Genomic DNA, 16,082 nt, shown 5'->3' with positions numbered 1-16,082 from the left:
ATGCAATGTTAAGATATATGTTACATTTTTGATGTTTTCATGATCATTAAAAGGAACTTTGGAGATGCATCACATGTAAATGTGGTTGCTTCAGACAGTCACTTTTAGATATCATTTGAGCCAGTCTTTTTAAAGCACTGAAGAGAAGTGAAGCCCACTCCTGCATCCATCTTACAATTCAGAGCAGGCCATTCAGCCTAATGGGTCCACTGTGATGGTATTTCCTACACGCCTCACTCCCCTTTCTTTGTCTCAGTGATATATCCTTCCACTTGTTCATCTTCCAAATGTTTAGATAGATTCCCCTTCAGTGGTCCTATAGCAGCTGCTCCTTGTGATAGGTAGCCTATTACACACTCTGATTGTTAAGCTCACATATTCAATCCACACTAGCCCCTGGGAATTGCATTGTATGTGACACCTTGCAACCGAGAGGGATACCAATCCAGAGTGTCATGGTTTGGAGATGCCGGTGTTGGACTGGGGTGTGTAAAAAAAAAAATCACACAACACCAGGTTATAGTCCAACAGGTTTAATTGGAAGCACACTAGCTTTCGGAGCGACGCTCCTTCATCAGGTGATAGTGGAAGATTAGGATTGAGCCCTCCACAATCACCTGATGAAGGAGTGTCGCTCCGAAAGCTAATGTGCTTCCAATTAAACCTGTTGGACTATAACCTGGTGTTGTGTGGTTTTTAATCCAGAGTGTGACAGACTGACAGCGGTGAGATTTACTATTTCATCTGCTACTGCTTTCCTCCAGGGATAGAGAAAGTTAACGAGATCAGCCTTTTGAGAACTTGCCAACAGTTAAAGAATAAGCAGGATTCCCAGATCGCCAGGGGTTTGCCAGAAAGAGAATTCCCAATGATCTGCTGCTGATGGGCACATTTAAATAAAGAGTCTCTACATATATATTTTTAAAAAGGTTACACAAAAGAGCAGAAACGTAGTGGTAGATGCTTTTAAGACTATCATTTTACATTTGACTCTGAAGTGTAAAAGTCCATTAATGTGTCCAAATCAAAACCAGTATTCTAAAGATCTCAAAGTTACTCACTGGCAAACTTTGTGTAACAAAGGGCTATTGTCCCAGAAAATAAATGTCTTGCATTCATTCTGGGCGGCATGGACGGGTTGGACCGAAGGGTCTGTTTCCATGCTGTACATCTCTATGACTCTATATAGCGCCTTTCACATCAGCAGATTGTATCGACGCTTTTACATTTAGTCTGTTGTTTACACAGGCTTACACTTAAAACTGAAATTGGTGGAAAATTCCTCGAGACGCTTGCATTTCTGAAAATGGCATGAAGAAATTGCTTTGGAAGCATCGGGTTGTTGTTGGTTTTAACTCACACCAAACAACGGAGATGGGGACATGTGTTTTAAATAACCTCTACATCAAAGCTTTGAGAAGATCTTTTAAGTGGAACTGAGTCAGTCAGTCAGAAACGATGGTAACAGCATCAGAGCAGGGAAAACAAATGCACAAAGTGCTTCGAAGTTTCTTTTCCAAAAACTTTGTGACAGAGGGAGATCAAACTTTCGATCACTGTGTATACATTTTTTTTCCAGCGTCAGTGAGACTGAAAACCAATAAAATGATTGCAAGCTTTATAAATGGAAGCAAACCTGGTGAATTGCTACAAAGACATTTGAAGGCACTACAATGAAAAATTCAGTCAGAAGCACCAAACTAAAGTATTTCCCGGAACCAACCCAAACAAATCGTAAGTTACATTTACTGATATTGGAAATAAATCTGTTTCTCCAATTAAACACCCAGAAAAGCTAGCGGCTCCTCTGTTATTGCACAGGAGACATTTAAACAAAGACCACTGATAACCATAGTGCACTCTGCTGTTCACGTTTCAAATGCTATCCTGTTATTTGGCCAACACTCTGAATTTAACAAAGAAATGACCACAGTCTCCAGTTTGAAGAGTAATAGGGAAGAATTTGCATATATTAGAGACATATGGAGATTATTCCAACTTTAAAAAGCAGGAACCGACAGCCTGCAAGTGGCAAGGCCGTACCCCAATAGTGCATTGAGACGTATTTTTATAAATTAAACAGCCTCATCACAAAATCTAACTTCAATGCAACAAATTGACTCAATTAGCAACTTGAACTATGAAAAAAGATCAGTTACCTGATGAGAGAGAAGAAACTAGCAACCTGGAGACAGAGTACTAGTTAAGAGCATCTGAATGCACCAGCTTTATACTGATTGCCAGAAGCCAGTTCCCCCTTTGCAAAGAATGTGAGCAAGTTTTTTTTTTCGCATTCCCGGTTTTGTGGTTAACAATTCTGACTCAGAACAGCAAAGAGCACGGTGGCCACGCCTCTCAAACCTGACCAGAAGGAACGGGTGCACAGCTTATGTCTGCAATTATTCACAATTCTCTAGTTATCAGCGTTCCCCGGAGCAGAAACACTCAGCGAATGTTTCACCCTAAAACCCAGAGAGAATGTGGCCTTTCTCCTCCCACAGAGGCTGCCTGTCCTGCTGAGTGTTTCCAGCATTTTATTCCAGTTTTGCAGCACCCAAGCAGGTGTCTTATCTCTGGACCAGATGCCAGTCCTTTTGGTGGTGTTCAGGCTCTTATTGAGCAGTCTTACTACTCAAGTTAAATAAGGAGTGGAGGTAGCAAAGATATCTCGTTGATATTGAAGTATTGCTTTCTTCAGGTCAAATTAGGGTGGGGTGAAGGGGGAACAAATCCTGCAATAAGATAACAAGGGAATAGGCTTTAAACTTGCCCCTCCTCCAACCACGACCTTCCCCCCCCTCCCCATTCTCCTATTTCCAAGACCCCAACCACTTCTCCAAATGAAACTGTAGTGAGGTTCCATTACTGTGTTACTGTACCAATGGTTTCACTCCTGTTGCATTGATTTGATTTATTATTGTCAAATGTACCTCTGTACAGTGAAAAGTTTGGTTTTGCCTGCACTACACAGCATAGAAAGACTACAAGATCACAGGATGATAGAACAGAGTGAGGAAAATAAAGTTGCAGCTGCAAAGATTGTTAGCAATTTTACACTGCTGTAGAGAGCTTCCAAAGAGTTGTGTTAGCGCCATCTTGAATCAGTGGTGTATACAGTAGTTTCTGTTCTGCCCAGTGGAGTTTTTAACTAAAGGTCAGTCATTCAGACAGTACCATTTAACACCAGTTCATCTGTTTCTACAGAAAGCCCCAATTGAAAATGTCATTTCCTTTGCAGATCCTTGCTGCTTTTTACATTATCAATTTCTGCAAGGTCTGTCCCGACTCCTTAGCCAATTGGTTCTTTAAATTCTTTAATGCTCATATTAAAGGTTAACATCGCATTACAACAGAGACACCAATCACAAGACAGCCTTATTAAGCTTTCAGACAGTCTGACCGACACTACCCTCACAAGCCTCCATTTATTAGCTCTAGAGATTAAACATTATTTCATCAGCAGTATATTCCTTCTCCCATCATAGGAATACTATCCATTACAAAATCTACAATAATCTATTATGGATATCATTTTATATTGGATAACAAGCATTATTCAAAATCTGCTACTTCCAGTATAATTCCACAAATCACAAAGTGACTACCCGGATTATAGAATCGTAAAGATGTACAGCACGGAAACAGGCCCTTCAGTCAAACTCGTCCATGCCAACTAGATATCCTAACCTAATCTAGTCCCATTTTCCAGCACTTGGCCCATATCCCTCTAAACCCTTCCTATTCACAAACCCATCCAGATGCCTTTTAAATGTTGTAATTGTACCAGCGTCCACCATTTCCTCTGGCAGCTCATTCCAGACTTGCACATCCTCTGTGCGAAAAAATTGCCCCTTAGATCCCTTTTTAAAATTTTCCCCTCTCACCCTAAACCAATGCCCTCTAGTTCTGGGCTCCCCCACCCCAGGGAAAATGCCTTGTCAATGTATCATATCCATGCTCCTCATAATTTTGTAAACCTCTATACGGTCACCACTCAGCCTCCAGCACTCCAGGGAAAACAGCCCCAGCCTATTCAGCCTCTCCCTGTAGCTCATTTGCAGTAATATTTTACAGGTATCCACCTCGGATACCTGAAGTATTCCATATCCAAATGCAGCAAGACTTGGACAACATTCAGGCAACTAATTGGTGCCCCACAAGTGCAAGGTAATGATCATCTCCAGCAAGACTCAATCTAACCATCGTCCCTTGACATTCAATGTCATTCCCATCACTGAATCTCCGACCAACTTAGGGCAACATGTTGGGGCTAGTTTAGTTTGGGAACATGGTTGGTGTGGATTGGTTGGACCGAAGGGTCTGATTCCACGTTGTAAGACTCTATGACTCTTCAATGTCATTCATGGGATGGTGATGACCTAGTGGTGTTATCATTGGTCTGTTACTAGAGAGACCCAGGTAACGTTCTGGGGACCCAGGTTTGAATCCCACCGTGACAGATAGTAGAATTAAGAGTTTAATAGTGACCAGGAATTAATTGTCAAGAATACCCATTTGGTTAATTACATGTGACTCCAGACCCACACAACTGTCCTCTGGGAAATAAATGCTAGCCTAGCCAGCTACGCCCTCATCCCATGAATGAATAAAGTAAAACATTCCCATCACTGATTCCCTCACCATTTTAAGAGTTACTCTTGACCAGAGACTGAATTGGATTCGCCATAATAATACTCTGGCTACAAGAGCAGGAATTCTTCAGTGAGTAACTCACTACCTGTCTCCCCAAAGCCTAGCCAACATGGACAAGGGGCAAATCAGGAATACTTTCTACTTACCTGGATGAGTGCTGTCATGACAGCACTCAAGAAGCTTGACACCATCCAGGACAATTCAAACTGCTTGATTGGCACCATGTCCTCCACCTTCAACTGAAAAAAAAACTGCAGATGCTGTAAATCAGAAACAAAAACAGAAGTTGCTGGAAAACATAGAACATAGAACAGTACAGAACAGAACAGGCCCTTCAGCCCACGATGTTGTGCCGACCACTGATCCTCATGTATGCACCCTCAAATTTCTGTGACCATATGCATGTCCAGTAGTCTCTTAACTGTCCCCAATGACCTTGCTTCCACAACTGCTGTTGGCAACACAGCTCCCTGTGTAAAGAACCCGCCTCTGACATCCCCTCTATACTTTCCTCCAACCAGCTTAAAACTATGACCCCTCATGTTAGCCATTTCTGCCCTGGGAAATAGTCTCTGGCTATCGACTCTACCTATGCCTCTCATTATCTTGTACACCTCAATTAGGTCCCCTCTCCTCCTCCTTTTCTCCAATGAGAAAAGTCCGAGCTCAGTCAACCTCTCTTCATAAGATAAGCCCTCCAATCCAGGCAACATCCTGGTAAACCTCCTCTGAACCCTCTCCAAAGCATCCACATCTTTCCTATAATAGGGCGACCAGAACTGGACGCAGTATTCCACGTGCAGTCTAACCAAAGTTTTATAGAGCTGCAACGAGATCTCATGACTCTTAAACTCAATCCCCCTGTTAATAAAAGCCAAAACACCATATGCTTTCTTAACAACCCTGTCCACTTGGGTGGCCATTTTAAGGGATCTATGTACCTGCACACCAAGATCCCTCTGTTCCTCCACACTGCCAAGAATCCTATCCTTACTCCTGTACTCAGCTTTCAAATTCGACCTTCCAAAATACATCACCTCGCATTTATCCAGGTTGAACTCCATCTGCCACCTCTCAGCCCATCTCTACATCCTGGTCAATGTCCCGCTGCAGCCTACAACAGCCCTCTATACTGTCAACGACACCTCCAACCTTTGTATCGTCTGCAAACATGCTGACCCATCCTTCAATCCTTCAATCCCCTCATCCAAGTTATTAATAAAAATTATAAACAGTAGAGGCCCAAGGACAGAGCCCTGTGGAACACCACTCACCACAGACTTCCAGGCAGAATATTTTCCTTCTACTACCACTCGCTGTTTTCTGTTGGCCAGCCAATTCTGAATCCAGACAGCTAAGTTCCCCTGTATCCCATTCCTCCTGACCTTCTGAACGAGCCTACCATGGGGAACCTTATCAAATGCCTTGCTGAAGTCCATATATACCACATCCACAGCTCAACCCTCATCAACTTTTCTAGTCACATTCTCAAAGAACCCGATAAGGTTTGTGAGGCATGACCTGACCCTCACAAAGCCGTGTTGACTGCATTTAATCAAGCCATGCTCTTCCAGATGGTCATAAATCCTATCCCTCAGAATCCATTCTAACACCTTGCAGATGACTGATGTGAGACTTTGATGAAAGAGTGAACATTGATGGTGGTGGAACAAGAACAGAAATTGCTGAAAAAGCTCAACAGGATTGGCAGCATCTGTGGAGAGAAATCAGAGTTAACCTTTCAGGTCAAAACATTAACACTGATTAATCACCACAAAAGCTGCCAGACCTGCTGAGCTTTTCCAGCAATTTCTGTTCTTGTTCCATCACCATCTATGTTCACTCTTTCCACTGAGTAGCAGCAGTGTGTACCATCTGCAAGATGAACTACAGCAACTCATCAAGGCTCTTTAGACAGCGCTTGCCAAACCCATAAAGTCTACCACCCACAAGGACAAAGGCAGCAGGCACAAGGGAACACTGCCACCTGCAAGTTTCTGTCCAAGCCACGCACATCCTGACTTGGATGTACATCACCATCCCTTCACTGTCGCTGAGTCAACATTTTGGAGCATTCTTTGTAACACCATGGCTATCCTATATCCCAAGGGCTACAGTGGTTTAAGTAGGTAGCTCAACACTATCTTCTCAAGGGCATCTAAGGATGCGTAATAAATGCTGGCCAAGTCAGCAATACCTACATCTCATGAACGAATAAAAATTTGCAAGCACTTGAACAAGCAAGTAGTCAGCAGGAACGTATGGAAAGATAATCAGGAAGAAACAACACTTGAAGCAAACATCTTTCCTTCAGATCTGCAAAGGGAGCACAGAGGAAAGCATTCTGGGCTAGAAAAGCTTAAAGACCAGTCCTATCTGACACTTGGAGATTTCATTAAGAAGCAAGGGTCTGTTGGAGCATCAGAGTTAAAGGTTCGGCAAGGATGTAAACATATTGATCTAAAAAACGCCCGTTGGCCGAGAAGACATTCCTTAAGTTAGTGATTTTTTTAAGAAGGTTGAGAAGGCAGGAAGTTATAATAAAGAGTACTTATAGTTCACAACAAGCATTGTTACCATATTGACTGAACACCACAAGACATGGTTATAGTAGAGAAAACAAAGGCTGAAGGTACTTAATAATGAGGTTGCAGCACTGAAGTTGTCATGAATCAGGATTAAGGTTAGAAAAGGAACACTTTGAAAGCTAAAATCAGTAGTATCAAACAGGAGAACGTGGTTAGAAGACTTTGATGCCATAGATAAGAGGGTGAGATCCTTAATTTAAACCTTTGTTCGAACATAAAGCATGTATTAAGTTCACAGCTACAAGCATCTTTTTGTAAAGTCCTGGTCAGTGATACACAACATTTATCAGGTCATGAAGAGTGGGGAATCATGCATTTGACCCAGGAGAAATCAGGAAACCTCCATTTTGCCTGCAGAGAGTAGATCTCCATTTTAACCACAACAACACAAGGAACCCCACAAATTTACAGCATGACCATTTAATAGAATTATAAGCATTGAGAGATGGAAATTGCAAGTTGTTTAAAGTAAAAATCTTGAAGGTAAAAAAGATTACAAGGGAAAGAATGTAAAAGCTTTGGAGAAGAATAAATAATCACACTAGGAAGACATGGCTGGAGAAAAAGTCCTGCCTCAAAGAGTTAACACCAGAGATGGAATATCCTATTGGAAAGATGTTGTGAAACTTGAAAGGGTTCAGAAAAGATTTACAAGGATGTTGCCAGGGTTGGAGAATTTGAGCTATAGGGAGAGGCTGAACAGGCTGGGGCTGTTTTCCCTGGAACATCGGAGGCTGAGGGGTGACATTATGGAGGTTTACAAAATTATGAGGATAAATAATTTTCCCTGGGATCGGGGAGTCCAGAGCTAGAGGGCATAGGTTTAGGGTGAGAGGGGAAAGATATAAAAAAGACACCTAAGGGGCAACTTTTTCACACAGAGGGTGGTACGTGTATGGAATGAGCTGCCAGAGGATGTGGTGGGAGCTGGTATAATTGCAACACTTAAGAGGCATTTGGATGGGTATATGAATAGGAAGGGTTTGGAGGGATATGGGCCGGGTGCTGGCAGGTGGGACTAGATTGGGTTGGGATATCTGGTTGGCATGGACAGGTTGGACCGAAGGGTCTGTTTCCATGCTGTACATCTCTATGACTAAGTCGAACAAATGATTGGACATCTTGGAGAAAACATTTCCTATGACAGAATTCCTTCAAATTCAAACCCACAGTTGAATAAGTTGTATTTTACCAAAAGACACAACATATTTTAGAAAATGTTTGACAATTTAAATTCTTGAAAGAGCAAGATATGACAAAAATGTAAAACTGTGACTGTGGAGATTTATAATCAAAATTCATAACATTCGGAATTAGAGTTGGAATTGTTGATGAGTCTTAAGTTTCCCAAAGAAGATCTGATTTCAGACAAAGCTATATAGGTGGTGCTGAAACAGAAACCAGGAATGATTGCAGCCAAATCCTCAGAGGTGATGGTAAGTATCAGACTCTATCCATGTTATAAGATTTAACAATCCAAAGATGTAGGGTAAACCAGTTGGGAGATTCAGCCAAACAGCAGATATCAAGAGTCAGTGTCAGTGCTGTGAAGTGACAAAGTTGATTGATGAGGAAAGGGCTGTAGATATTATATACATGGACATCAGTAGGCATTTGATAAAGTTCGAGAGTGTGGTGCTGAAAAAGCACAACAGGTCAGGCAACATCTGAGGAGCAGGAGAATCAATGTTTTGGGCATAAGCCCTTCATCAGGAATTAATAAAGTTCCCCATAGTAGACTTTTGGAGAAAGTGAAGTCGTATAGGATCCAGGGTGTACTATCCAGATGGATGGAGGAGCGGCTGGGCAGCAGGAGACAAAGAGTAGCAGTGGAAGGAGTTTCTCAAAATGGAGAACTGTGACCAATAGTGTTCCACAGGGATCCGTGTTGGGACCACTGTTGTTTGTATATATATAAATGATCTGGAGGAAGGTATAGGTGGTCTGATTAGCAAGTTTGCAGATGATACTAAGATTGGTGGAGTAGCAGATAGTGAAGGGGACTGTCAGAGAATGCAGCAGAATAAAGATAGGTTGGAGAGTTGGGCGGAGAAATGGCAGGTGGAGTTTGATCCAGGCAAATGTGAGGTAATGATTTTGGAAGATCCAATTCAAGAGCGAAATATACTGTAAGTGCAAAAGCCCTGGGGAAAATTGATGTACAGAGAGATCTGGGTGTCCAGGTCCATTACCCTGAAGGTGGCAACGCATGTCATTAGAGAGGTCAAGAAGGCATATGGCATGCTTTCATCGGATGAGGTCTTGAATACAAGAGTTTGCATGTCATGTTACAGTTGTCTGGGACTTTGGTTCGACCACATTTGGAATATTGAGTACAGTTCTGGTTGCCAGATTACCAAAAGGATGTGGATGCTTTGGAGAGGGTCCAGAGGAGGTTCTCCAAGATGTTCCCTGGTATGGAGGGCACTAGCTATGAAGAGAGGTTGAGTAGATTAGGATTATTTTCATTAGAAAGATAGAGGTTGAGGGGGGACCTGATTGAGGTCTACAAAATCATGAGAAGTACAGACAGGGTGGATAGCAAGAAGCTATTTCCTAGAATGGGGGACTCAATTACTAAAAGTCATGAGTTCAAGGTGAGAGGGGAAAAGTTTAAGAGAGATATGCATAGAAAGTTCTTTATGCACAGGGTGGCGGGTGCCTGGTTCACATTGCCAGCAGAGGTAGTAGAGGCAGGCAGGATAGCGCCATTTAAGATGCATCGAGACAGATAGATGAATAGACAAGGAGAAGAGGGATACAGATCCTTAGAAAATAGGTGGCAGGTTTAGATAAAGGATCTGGATCAGTGCAGGCTGGGAGGGCCTTCGTTCTTTGTTCAAAAAGGCCTTGCAGGCATAAGCAGTGACCAACTATGACAAAGGATGCTGCATCAGTCAAACAATAGGTCACTTCCTGAAGATGTGCAGGAGTAGGTTGCAGTTTTAGAGCAGGCAAAAGCCAAATGCTGACACATAAAGTTGACAATACAATAGAACCAGCAACATTGGGAAAGATACCCAGTGCATTCCGAACAGAAATCGGCGATCCAACCTACTCAGAACATGTTTGTGTTCAGGATCTGGTATTGCATTAATTTTATTTGAGAATGCGGATGTCTTCTGAACTTGAATGCCATTGCTGAAGAAACAAAAGTTATAGCCTTCAGAGATGAAGCCACATGGTCCGGGTAGTATAAAGCTTAGAGATAGGCTACTGGCCCATGTGATTGGCATGGCAAGCAGAACCATGATCTCCTGTGTCCCATGAGAGTAAATGGCACCCATTCTCTCTCTGCCAGCTCACACACACAGGGGCATCATGATCTGCCAGTGCACAGGCACTTACCTCATAACCAGGCATGGCCTGGAAGCCCAGAGAGGCCAAAACCTTGTGAGTTCACAGCTACATGATCCTCTCAAACTACTGACCCTTCCTGGACATTGTGCATCCCACTCACTCACTGGGGATAGTTCACCCCCCGCCAGGCAGTATTACACCCCTACTCCCATTCACATCACACTCAGTCCTTTTCTTTACCTCATTGCAGGAGACATACCCAACCATATTGAGAGAGCAAGGCAGGGTGGGGTTGGAGGTGATGAACATGAAGGTTCTCACTCCAGTGGAGGACAGGGCATTCCTGTTGTGGTCCGGAGACACAAACAGTGAATAACTTTACACTCTGCGCTTCTCAGATGAGCACCAAGGCAAACTCATTGTGTTGCATAAACTTCCCACCAACTTCATTAAGTAATTCCTTCTCTTCTCTTCTTCCGCCCCACTAGTGGCCAGCCAACAGCAGATACAGAGCAAGAGGCTGTACCCTGAGGAGGAAGCACTGGCAAGGGGTTCATCTGCATCCTCCACCTGCTCAGAGGCAAAGACCCCAGTGAGTACTCAGGCTAAGCTCAGGGAACAGGATGGTGAACATATCACTGATGCATATCCAGAACTTGTCGAGGAAGCTACCCTCAGCTTTGTAGAAGGCCAAGTGTATCCATAAGCCTTGCTCTAAAGCGGCTGGGATACAGTGAGCAATTCCACCACTGTGTGCTCTTGTAAGTGTACACAGAAATTCCTGATGAAGAGCTTGTGCTCGAAACATCTCCTCGGACGCTGCCTGAGCAGCTGTGCTTTTCCAGCGCCACACTTCTTGACTCTGATGTCTAGCATCTGCAGTCCTCGCATTCTCCTACGCTGAAATATTCCCAAAGACATGTGTGGCCCATCAGAGAGCCCACCCCCAGGTGAATATTACCATGTTGTCCCACAGCCTGACAATGCACATTATGCAGCTTAAACCCTCAAACCCCCTGCAGTGCTGCAGAATACAATGAGCCCTCACTGTATCCTCACAATGTCTGAGCATCCTCACTGATAATGCCACCGACACTATGGGCAATGAATGGGGATGTGTTCACTCCATTCGGCTCCACAGTTATGGTAAGTTGACACATGATTTGGCCACAGTCCATCACATAGACTTCAATAAGATGCTGTCATCCTCCAATTCTCAGGCAATGGATTGACCTTTGCTTCCTGAAGGCGGGAGATACGTGACAGATTCCACCATTGCTCCCATAAGGTGAGGGGGTTCAACTAAACATCTCAAGCCCTGGTTCCAAACCTCCCCGCCAAATCTTACCATTATCCTAAGTGTCCCCCTGAATCATCTCTACTGCCTTGACTGGAATCCCGATTTTACAAGTGTGTGAGTTCTCTGATGCACGAGGGACTCTCAAATCACCCACTTTGCTGATGATGGGAGCCGTTCCAAAGGACATGATTGAAATGCAGCCCATCCTTTCAACGGTTCAAGATAGTCCACATCCTTCACTTTGGAGAAGCTTCTCATATTGGGACAATGAGATGATCACAAAGCCTGGGAGAGTGCAAGTGAATATATACGTTGGTGAAAGTGCAGGTTATATCCAGTGATTGAATACCCATGCCACTGTGTGCTCAGTAGCACATTTAAAGTCAATATTTTATTGCATAGATAAATCAAATAGAAAAACCACTCAATCCTTAAGTAGTGTGGCACTCAGTAAGAGGGCTGACAACCAACTGTGCAAATGAAATATTAACAACATAAAAATTGATCAACCAACTCGATCATCCTGGAGACTGTGACAATGAAGTTGTCTCTGGCCTCTCTGGCTCCATTGACCATTGCTGGGTCTTCCCCTCAGATGGTTATTATGTCCCAGCTTTATCCTCCTCCTCAGAGGATTCCTCTCACTCCCACATCTCCTCTCCAGACAACCCATCCCACTTTCTTGGCAAATGAGAAGGAGGGTACAGCACACTGCTCAGGTGTGGGACACACTGTCTGTGATTGGGTTGCCCTGCCTGAATGATCCAGAAACCTCACCTCCAGGGGCCCTCTGCTGTCTTCCACCCTGACTCTCATCGAAGCTTTGCCAGCTGCGGTCTGTCGCTGCTCAGTCGCAAACTGAGAAATTAAAGTTAGTCACTTGTTGCAGAGTTACCCCTGCTTCCCCCCTCACCTATCCTTGGATATGCAAAGGGCCTTTGAAAGAGCCTGGCACCCACATACTATTCACTGTAATTCTATCTAGTACTGACCTGCATTATCAGGCTTAAAGCACAGTACTACAGACGCTGGAGATCTGATTTAAAAACAGAAAGTGCAGGAGAAACCCAACAGTCTGGCAGCATCCGTGGAGAGAGAGAGAAGCAAAGTTTGTGTTTCAAGTGACTCTCCTTCAGACTCTCCTCCAGTTTTCAAGCAGCTGGTATAGGGATGAGATGATGACTCGGCATTGAGAGTCATCTTCTACTCTGCGTTTCACTAGTTTTGCAGATAGCTGCACTTATTGCTGTAGATCCTGTTTCAGGAAAGAGCTCTCCTTTGACGTGGGAGCCTCCTGCTGCTTCTCCCTCTGCAATAGCTGTTACTGCAGCTACACATGACTCTGTTAATATCTGCATTGGCTCCTCTGCAGGACACTCACAAGGTGAACTGCTGGCTTCACCTCTGCCATGGAGTTTAGGATTATCAGATCGGGCAAGATCTCATTGAGAGGCAGAGCCATTGTCCTGATGGGCTGAATTGCCCACTCCTGCTCCAATGTTATACGGGGGAAATCTTGAAATGGTCAGGTTTCAAAAGGACTTGGGGGCTCAGGTGAATAACGCGTCAAATAAAGCAGCACGGTGGCTCAGTGGTTAGCACTGCTACCTCACAGTACCAGGGGCCCGGGTTTGATCCCAGCCTCGGGTGACTGTCTGTCTGGAGTTTGCACATTCTCCCTGTGTCTGCATGGGTTTCCTCCAGGTTCTCTGATTTCCTCCCACAATCCAAAGATGTGTAGGTTAGGTGAATTGGCCATGCTAACTTGTCCATAGTGTTCAGGGATGTGTAGGTTAGGTGCATTAGTCAGGTGTAAATGTAGAGTAAGAGGGTAGGGGCATGCGTCTGGGTGGGATACTCTTCGGAGGGTTGGTCTGGACTTGTTGGGCCAAATGGCCTGTTTCACTCTGTAGGGATTCTTTTTATTCTGCAACTTTTATGAAAAATATTATGAGCAAGTTCAGGCTGTAACCAAAAAGGTGAAACAGAATGTTGCTGGCCTTTGTTTCTAGGGGACTAGGTTACAAGGGGTTTGATGCCACGCTCCAGCTCCACAAAGCCCTGGTTGGACCACACCTGAGGAAGGGTAGATTGGCGTTGAAGGATATGCAATGGGGACTCACCAGAATGAGATCTGGCCTTGAGGAGTTAAATTATGAGGAGAAACTATAGAATTTAGGGCTGTGTTCCCCAGAATGTAGAGGGTTAAGGAGAGTTTTGATCAAAATGTTCAAGACATTAAGGTTAAATGGAGGGAGAAATTGTGCCTGTTGGTATTAGAAGGTCTAGAACTACTGGCATAGTCCAAAAATTCAGACCAGAAGGAGTGAAACTGTTGTTGTGTTGCTATAGTCTTATCAGACCATAGGGACTGCTCTCTCATGAGAGAGAAGTGACTGGGGGTGGTTTAACCAGAGGGCCACCAGACCTCAGGTGGGGGGGAAGAGGTTGAGAAGAGGAGTCCTTCATGGTAACATCAAGCCAGTGATGGGAATTAAACCCATGCTGTTGGCATCATACTGCTCTCTAAACCGACAACCCTCCCAACGGAGCTAAACTGATTCTCTTGGATTGCAATTAGAAACAGTCAAATTATGGGAGATCTTTGAACCCAGTTCTGCAGACGGTGGATGCCAGATCAATTGCTAAATTTGAATGGGAAAGTAATCGACTTTTACTAATTGTGGACAGGGCAGGAGAAAGCATACAGAGGTGGGGGGTGGGGGGGAGAGTTCGGTGGGCAACTATTTGGGTACCCATAGACGGGTCTCCCTCCACACCAACTCTTCCTGCTCCAGTCACCAGAATTTACTCGGTGGCCTCACACCACATGTTTAATCCTAGTAACAACAGGAGAAGGCAATTAATTGATCATCTGTGGATTTCAATTAGCACATGCATAAGTTGGCTACCTCCCTTGCCATTGGTAAAATACCCAGGTAAGGGGGCGTGGAGTAGATGATGGGGACAGTACTGCTGCCCTGGTCCCCTGTAACACCCCACCTGCTACTCTGCCTCTTGGGTGGGGGTTGCGAGTGAAGGGACCGTAAAGTTGAATCTTAAAATGTAAAAGATATATGGGGCAAAGATGGGACATAGGGAGTTAAATTGCAAATCACTCATGATCTCATTGAATTGCAGATGGTCTCAAGTAGGTAAATCACCTCCTGATTCATTTCTAAGTTGTTATGTGTTGATTCAATGTGTGTCACATTTATTAATTATGGTATTCGACCTGGCAACCCTTGTTAAAAGTTTTGAGCTCGTCGTGAACAATATATTCAAAGTGACTTTCTCCCTTTTAGCACTTGCATCAGTAACACTGCACTCAGCTGGACAACTGCTCTGAGGGTTTGATGCAACAGCAGTGACTCATCTGAAGAAGGCATAAGGCTGGCTCATGAAGTACAAGATAAGTACAAACTTAGATCAAAGTCCTGTCATGACGTTGATCTGCTGTAGGATCTTCAACCACACATTCAAGTTCAAAATAACTTTCTGCTAAAACACCAAAGTCAAAAGGAAGGCAGTTTCAGCTAATAGGATGTGATGACAAATATAAATATTTATCAGTACCGACCAGAATTTGGTTACATAGTGAACAAGCTCTTGCCTTATTGTTTCCAGTCCAATCCTAAAGTGCGGATTTGTCAAAATGAATACAACTTTGTTGTAAATAAAAGTTCAGAAGTAAAAGTGCAGTGAATAGCGAAGAAGGTGACCTCAGATTACAATGAGATATTGATTAGATGCGCCAATGGGCTGAGGAGTGGCAGATGAAATTTAATTTAGCTAAATGCAAGGTGCTGCATTTTGGGAAAGAAAAGTAGAGCAGAACTTAGAGACTTAATGGTAAGGTCCTGGGGAGTGTTGCTAGACAAAGAGACCATGGAGTGCATGTTGCTAGTTCCTTGGAAGTAGATTCGCAGGTAGATAGGATAGTGAAGAAGGCTTTAGGTGTGCTTTAGGAATTGGGAGGCCATGTTGCAGCTGTACAGGACATTGGTTAGGCCACTTTTGGAATATTGTGTGCAATTCTGATCTCCTTCCTGTTGGAAGGATGTTGTAAAACTTGAAAGGGTTCAGAAAAGATCTGCAAGGATGTTGCCAGAGTTGGAGGATTTGAGCTAAAAGGAGAGGCTGAACAGGCTGGGGCTGGTTTCCCTGGAGCGTCGCAGGCTGAAGGGTGACCTTACAGGGGTTTATAAAATCAAGAGGGGCATGGATAGGATAAATAGACA

The 16,082-nt window shown here is 43.9% G+C and overlaps 1 protein-coding gene and 1 long non-coding RNA gene across 3 annotated transcripts in view; one reads left to right on the top strand and one right to left on the bottom strand.

The window, feature by feature from the left end:
- The window catches only part of LOC140464870 (coagulation factor XIII A chain-like), a 113,245-nt gene extending 110,877 nt beyond the window's left edge, over positions 1-2,368 (bottom strand). The window contains exon 1 of one of the 2 annotated variants that reach the window (XM_072560434.1): positions 2,160-2,368. The gene's annotated coding sequence lies outside the window, so the exon portion shown is untranslated. The remainder of the gene's footprint in view (positions 1-2,159) is intronic. The other variant, XM_072560433.1, reaches the window with a different exon arrangement.
- LOC140464871 (uncharacterized) lies at positions 1,527-15,720 on the top strand. The gene is made up of 3 exons (XR_011955003.1): positions 1,527-1,734; positions 11,030-11,133; positions 15,147-15,720. It is a non-coding gene; the product is annotated as an uncharacterized lncRNA (long non-coding RNA).
- Positions 15,721-16,082: the final 362 nt, after the last annotated feature.

This window comes from Chiloscyllium punctatum, chromosome 41 (assembly GCF_047496795.1).
Source record: "Chiloscyllium punctatum isolate Juve2018m chromosome 41, sChiPun1.3, whole genome shotgun sequence".
Classification (NCBI taxonomy): Eukaryota; Metazoa; Chordata; class Chondrichthyes; order Orectolobiformes; family Hemiscylliidae; genus Chiloscyllium; species Chiloscyllium punctatum.
This window is presented reverse-complemented; position numbering and strand designations above follow the sequence as displayed.